Below are 7,143 nucleotides of genomic sequence, written 5' to 3' on the forward strand. Positions count from 1 at the left end.
AAAAAGATCCAAATGACTGGAGATGCTTCACTGAATCCTTCATATCAGTTAATGTTTTATCTCAGTTTGAGGAAAAACTCTCAAAAATGTGTTTGAATTTTATTACACATTCTCAGAAATAAGATACAACCCATGTACATGAATAAAAATAATTATACATATATGTATATACGAGTGTGTGTGTTTACATGTAATTACACTGATAAAACTAAATGGTATTGATTGATCTGAAATTCCTTGGTAACATGTTGAAGCCTAACCTCTAGAAAACAGCCTTTTATTTGATGTTGATAAATATTTTTGGGACATAATTCATAATGATGGAAATTGTCTTTTGAAGTTGAGATGCAGTTAGAATATTCTTTGCATACATGAGTGACAACACATGCCTTGGTTCTCAAGTTCAGCTTGGGTGAATGTAGAAATATGTGTACAGCAAGGATTGGTACGTACATGTGGCACAAATGGCATATAGGGCAAAGAAACAAGCATCCATGTTCAGTGGCAAGTTGTTAAAAATAATTTTCCCCAGGCACAAACACTCCACACCATCTTCACATTTGAACAGGTTGAAATAAGGGCCCAAATGTTTGAAGGCTGATAACACAATCATCCCAGCATTGGTCTGGGGCTGTGTATCAGTTTATTAAAGTGGGTTTAATTTCCCCTTCCTGCCCCCCCACCCCCACTCCCCTAGCTTGCACCAAAAATCCTCGTCTTAATGAATATACTAAAAAAAAAGTGGTGGACAAAAAAACAGTTTGAAGCACTGAGGATTTTTTTTCAGCACTAATAATTTGAACTGTTTTCAAATTATTAGTGCTGTGTTCAAATTATATTGTGTCAAAGCATGTTTGGTGTTTTTTTCCACTGACATTAACACTACATGTTAGCCAGATTCCAGACGTCTGACACAAAACAGGCAAATTAAGTCAAAATTATTTTAGTACTAATTTAAATTGTTCTTGATTTTACATGCACATTTTAGGAGAAGTCATAAAGTGATTACAGTTATAATAGAAGCGACACAGGACACGGGGCTACAGTTCAACCAGAAGGCCTGAGATCAAATCTTGGCCTTGAGTATTTCTGAATGAAATTTATATGTTCTCTCTTTATGGGTTGTTAAAAAAAGCATGACTATATAAGGTTAATTCTGTGATGGACTTACAGCAAAACAAACAATCAAAATAAATAAATAAAAATAAAAAATCACATATATAATTTCATAAATTAGCAAGCCCCACATGAATAAGCCTGTTCAGTAGTGAATGTATGGATGAATTGAACAGAAACAGGACATAGGACATAGCTATGCCTACCCAATCTAACCCAAGGTTTTCTTACCAAACAGCTTGTCCACTGTTGAGAAAATAAATTTAAAATAAGCTAGTTTTAAAACGTAACATGTCTTGATTCAAATGGCCTAAATTGTGGTTTTAAATCAGTAACTTATTCTGGCCTATTGACCTTTATTTTACTTGTAGTTACAGCAGATGGTTTCCTAGGATCGTTTAAACTGCCTTTTGTCTGTGTCGCAAAACAATACAGTGAAAGTTCTGGCTTTTCACACGCATCTGTGAGAGGCCGTAAACACTGCAGGGGTTTAGGCTTCAGAGAGAGGGTCAGAGATAGCTCCTGGTTGGAGGAGCAAAGGTACGCCTTATTTGAATAAATTAAAGATAGGAATACGCCTTTTACTATAAAACTTTCTACACAGAAGTAACAAATTAGATTTGCTCTTGCAACTCTCCAAAGATGTCTTTGCACGTCTTTGCTTTCTTTCCTTCTTTCCCAAGTCTGTGAGGTAAATGAATGTATGTCTCCGTTGTTCTGCAGTTTCTGGTGTAAGTTTGTGCATTGTCTTACTTCTAAGTTTATGCATTGTCTTATATTGGATTAAATTCTGTAATTCTGTGATGTCAACACACATTGTTGTTTTCCTTGTGGCTACACGTGGCCCGCCGAGAGGACCTGGGATCCAGAGGAAGAGAGAGCCAAACTTTTTTCTAAAGTTAACCTATTTTTAGGAATTTCTTCCTTAACATTTGGGGGCTCGTGCCGGTTCTGGAATCTCGGTGGGCGGCTGTTTGGCCCTGATTGATCCGTTTCGGCCCGACGCTTCGGTGTGGTAAGACGCTATTTAATTATTTTTTTGGTTGTCTGAAGCGCTGTGTCGTTGGACCGTCGCTGATTGCTCTTGGTGTGTGCGGACTCACAGAGTTTGGAAGCTGCAGCGGTATATAAAATCCCTCCTAAAAGAGTCTGTAGTTTGAAGAGAAAATACACATAAAACGGGGGTTCGTGGCTGTTCCAAGCAGCAGGACTTTGCGCTACCTCTGCTAAAGCTGGGTTTCTTTTGAATTCTTTGCCCTGAGAGTCGTCCCGTACCTCTTTAAAAGAATTTGGGTGTCTGTGTATTAATTAGCATTGGCTTGAATCGGCCAGGGGATTTCGACTCATCTCCAGTGGACTAATAATTGGACTGGTTTGGGATTAATAGGACTGATAGCAGGTTGAATCACCTTTACCGTGGCTCTCTGAACCGGGTCGCCGTAAGTAGAAGTCTGTTACTGGATGTATCGTCTTTCTCTGGGACCCTGAATCGAGTTGCCAAAGAGTATAAAGGACTGAGAATAATTAATTCGGTACAGGTTGGATCACCTTAGAGGACTGAGAGGTTGAAATGAGAATAAAAGAGATTTGTCGAAGTGAAGTTGGAAGATTATAAGATGCATCATACGTTCTTTTGAGCCGGCGCCTGACATTTTCTTTCCTGTCTTGGCTGAACTACGACGTCGTCTGTGTATCTGTGTTTGTGTGCGTGCTTGGCTGCGGTTGATCTATTACTGATTTTGTGTTTGTCTTCCGCCGTTATATGTTCCACCACGCGCGCTGCTGTTTGTCTCTGTCTGAGTTGTGTTGAGATTGTGCAGAAGAGATTTGTGTCTTATGTGTTTGTCTATTTTGCTGGATGTTATGTTGCTGTGTTTCTGCAACATAACATGCAGAAACATTACATTATACTTTCTTATAATGTAAGAAAGTATATTTCTTACATTATAGCTTCTGAGTCAACACAGAAGCATGTTGACTCATGCTTCTGTGGGACAGAGATTTCTTCTCCATTTTGGTTACAGGTTTTACGGGTTTTGTTTCACAGAGCAGGGGGCCTGATTGACCACTCCATTTGCATTTTGGGAGTGCTTCAGTTCTGTTAGCACTGACATTTCCAGCTCACTCTTTCAGGATTCTTGGAATTTGATGTGAATTTCTTTTAGAACTGTGTTTTATGTTGAAATGAAAAGTACAAATTAACAGATTTACAGATGTTTTTCCTTTCTCAGCGGGAGAAATGTGTGGCATCACTTCCAGGCTGGAGCACTGGAATGATCTTGCTTTTTTTTTTATTTTTTTTATAATATTGTCACATTGACAATCACTTCAATTTCTAGGTTTCCTGACACAGGATGGAACACCCTCACTGATTGGAACAAGAGAACAAAAACGAGAACAAATGGATGTTTTTCTGCTTGACAGTGTTTTCTACACTGTTAATGTAGGACATGTTGAAACGCTAATGAATGACTTTGTTTCTTGTAGGACGATCTACGTGTGCAGTCAATTTTTTCATATTACGAGACCACGTGAATGTTTTTGGGATTTTCCTACAGGGGGTCTAGTTACTGGGTAGCCATTTAATAACAGTGGGCTATCATGAAATAAGGTTGTGTGTATCGGATGGAGTTTTTGAAATGGGTTCACTCAAAACTGAACAACATTGGAGCTACTGGATAATTATCTTTCAACCATGGTGTTATAATAATTGTGTTTAAGACTTTCTACAGGATGCATTTTGGTTTGAAATTTGGGTAAATATGTGTTTGGACGATGGATTCGGTACGAATTGGGAGGTTCTAACTTTATGGTTCACAAATATTTTTATTTTACACATTGGAGTGTGACGAACAAATTACAGGTGAACATGGGGATCTTTTCAGTTGCTGTAGGTGAATTACACTGTTTAATGTGTTTTCCCAGAGTTTCTGAAGAATTCAAAAGTATATTTCTTACATTATAGGTCAACTAATGTAAAGATGCCTTCAAATACTGAGAATGGAGTCTTCTTCCTGCCCTCACGGCCGTGTTGGGGGAGGATCACACCTCAATTTGTTTGGTCAGTTTGATCTGGGGTAACATCCTGCATCTTTCTTACAATGGGATGTTGAAGAGTCTGCTTGAGTGTGAATGAGAATGGATGTGTATGCAAATGGCCATTGATGGGTTTTAGGAAGCGCTATGTAAATATGACGTCACTTTGGGGAGTAGCTGTGTGATATTTTTTCTGATTTTGTACTGTTTAGACACAGTGCAGGTTTTGTTTCATAAATATACTTTTATTACTGCTTTACGGATAATCTTAAAGGTGATGATTACATATTTTGGTATCACAATCTGGTTAAAGCTGAATCATCTGCTTGTACTGTAGAATTAATACGAAACAAGAATTCAGCCTTGGCTTGAAGAAGATAAATGTAGTACTTAGGAAACTGTCTCATCCACTTTGACTAACAACACTAACAAACTAACCTAACTTCTAACTAAATTAACTTGGTTTATATGTCACATGGGTGACTGATTGGACATGTTGAAATTTTAGCACAATGGGGGAAAGTTCTTCAATTTTAGTTTTCCACCTCTAAATTGTTTTTCTTTTTGGAAATAAGAAAAACACAGGGGGATATTATAAAGATAAGATATTACAGATAGAACTTTGAAATTTGAAACATCCCAGTCTATTTTGAATACTGGATGGAAGATTTGGAGAAATGGAGAAATGGTTTTTCAGCAAATTATTATATAACAGTGACACAGATTCAAAATTGTTTTCAAAATGATAATTTTATTATATCAACAGGGGGAGAAGGAGAAGTAGACCCTAATTCCTGGTAAATTTTTGGATACGGTTAATTGTAAACTTGTTAATCAATAATATTGAGTTGTTCATTCAACAATAGTGAATTATGGATTTCTTTAATGTAGAGTCATATTGCCTTCCTGCTTGACTAAAATATGGTGTCTGTGATATAGAAGCTTCTACTAAATTAGATTTGATCATCTAAAATTGAACAGTTTAAAACAACATCTATGTCATCTTTATTTACATTTAAGATTGTTGATAGATTTCTGCATCACTGCTGATTTTTAATTATATACAGTTGGGTGTGAATTGTTAATTTTGAAGAAAATTTTGGTTAAAACTGCTATGAAATTCAAATAAAATGTGAATAACTTCTGAAATTTTCAAATAGGACTTTGTCTTGAAGCGTGGGACAATGATAAGGATGTTTGGTATTTAGTAGAATATGAAACTCATTTTATTTGACAAAGTGCAATTCAATCACAACTTTTATAAGTGTCAGTACTAGGACATTCTAGATTTTGTTCTAATTTTTTAATGAGTTTGTGAGGTGATTTTAAAATTTGTGGTTGATGTTTGGCACAAACAGAGTGAATGTCATCGAGGTATTGACGTCTATTGATTTTGAACAGTAAGTGTCATTATTTTCTTAATTCTGGCACATCTGATGGTGGAATGTTTTAACACATTTCTATGTTTATTTTTGCAGTTCAGGATTTGAGGCAGTTGGCCGTTTGTGCTATAACATCAATCACAATTCTAGAGCCACACGGGAGGATGCATCACAAGATAAAATGAAATTTTAATTAGAATAGTGAAGTAACAAAATGTGGCATACATAAGTTTTGAGTTTTTAATTACTTTGTATTATTTTTTCTCTGGCAGTTCTCCTTCCTTCTGACTTGATGGCGATCTTGGGGGCAGGGTCTTTCTAACTCAGAGATCATGGGACGGTGTGATTTGAAAGGATCTTCTTGATTACCACATCAGGCCGCTGTTGTTGCTGCTGAACAAAGACATGATGATGCTGAACTGTGCCCATTTTCTGCTGGACTGCTGTATGAAAGCCAAAAGCTATTGAACGATTACTAAGGTCAGTGAAGATGAACTGTGTTTTCCTGTTGTCACGTGGGGGCAAAGTGCTGCTCACAGGACCTGGCAACAGATGTCTGCTTTGAGTGTTGCTTTTCACACCTGGCTGAAAACAAAAGGGACTCAGCCGTTATCTGTGAGAGTCCTCTACGGCCGGGAATCAGCAGGGAGTCGGGACCACAAAGATCAAAGCCTTTTGTCCAAACCCAGACGGGGGTTTCAGAGGATGACTGATCTGCTGTGTTTCTACATCCCACTCTGTCGACCACGAAAGGCTGACCAAAGTTCATCAAAGAGGGACTGTATCCAGATGTTTCTGCACTGTGGGAATGACTGCTACTCTGGACACCTTCTGATTCAGCAGATAAAGAATTGGGGCATGGCAAGTCGCTCAGCAGTGGTCCTGTTGTGTGTTCTCATGTTTGATCCTGGATTCTCACCTCTGATCATGTGACCTGAGCGCCAAGGCCCACTCCTGGGGTTTCCTTCAGTCTGCAGGTTGGAGACGAAATGGATGCCAACAAAACTTGGTAGTGGTGAATAAGTTTTTTAAATTTTTGTAGTGTGTGATGCCATTGTTCTCTCCTTACTTTAGTTATAGCACTGATGCGCCCTGTTGTCTTCACGTCCTAAACCCCTGCTGTGAAATGCTAAGTGTTGAGGACACCCCATCTCCTGGTGTCTGAGGTTTTACAATGCAGTTTGAGGGTTCGTGTGACCCAACGGTTACGATTCTGCATTTCTCCGAAATGCATTAACTTCCTCCATGATTCACTCTGTTTGTCTCACAAAATGCTAATGTGTTTTGTTTTCCCTTTCTGCCTGAAAAGAATGGGCAGGGACTAACTATTACAATTACATATTTTTTTCTTAATCATAGCTGAATTTCATTGTGTGTTACGCTTCATCTACTAAGGAAGATTATCTAAATTTTATTTGCATAGTACAGTGGTTACCATTCAGTGAAAACAAAATTTAAATTTAAATGGAATTTGAAATGAAGGTGTTAAAGTGGATTGATGAGTGTCTACAGAGCTTACTGAACTAATAGCACCTAGTTCTGTGTTGATTTCATATATTTAATCAAACATTAAATTCTTTGATTGAGGTGTGCAGACTGTAACAGCATC

This window comes from Poecilia mexicana, unplaced genomic scaffold (assembly GCF_051168715.1).
Source record: "Poecilia mexicana isolate PSO_F unplaced genomic scaffold, ASM5116871v1 scaffold_7, whole genome shotgun sequence".
In the NCBI taxonomy this organism is placed as follows: Eukaryota; Metazoa; Chordata; class Actinopteri; order Cyprinodontiformes; family Poeciliidae; genus Poecilia; species Poecilia mexicana.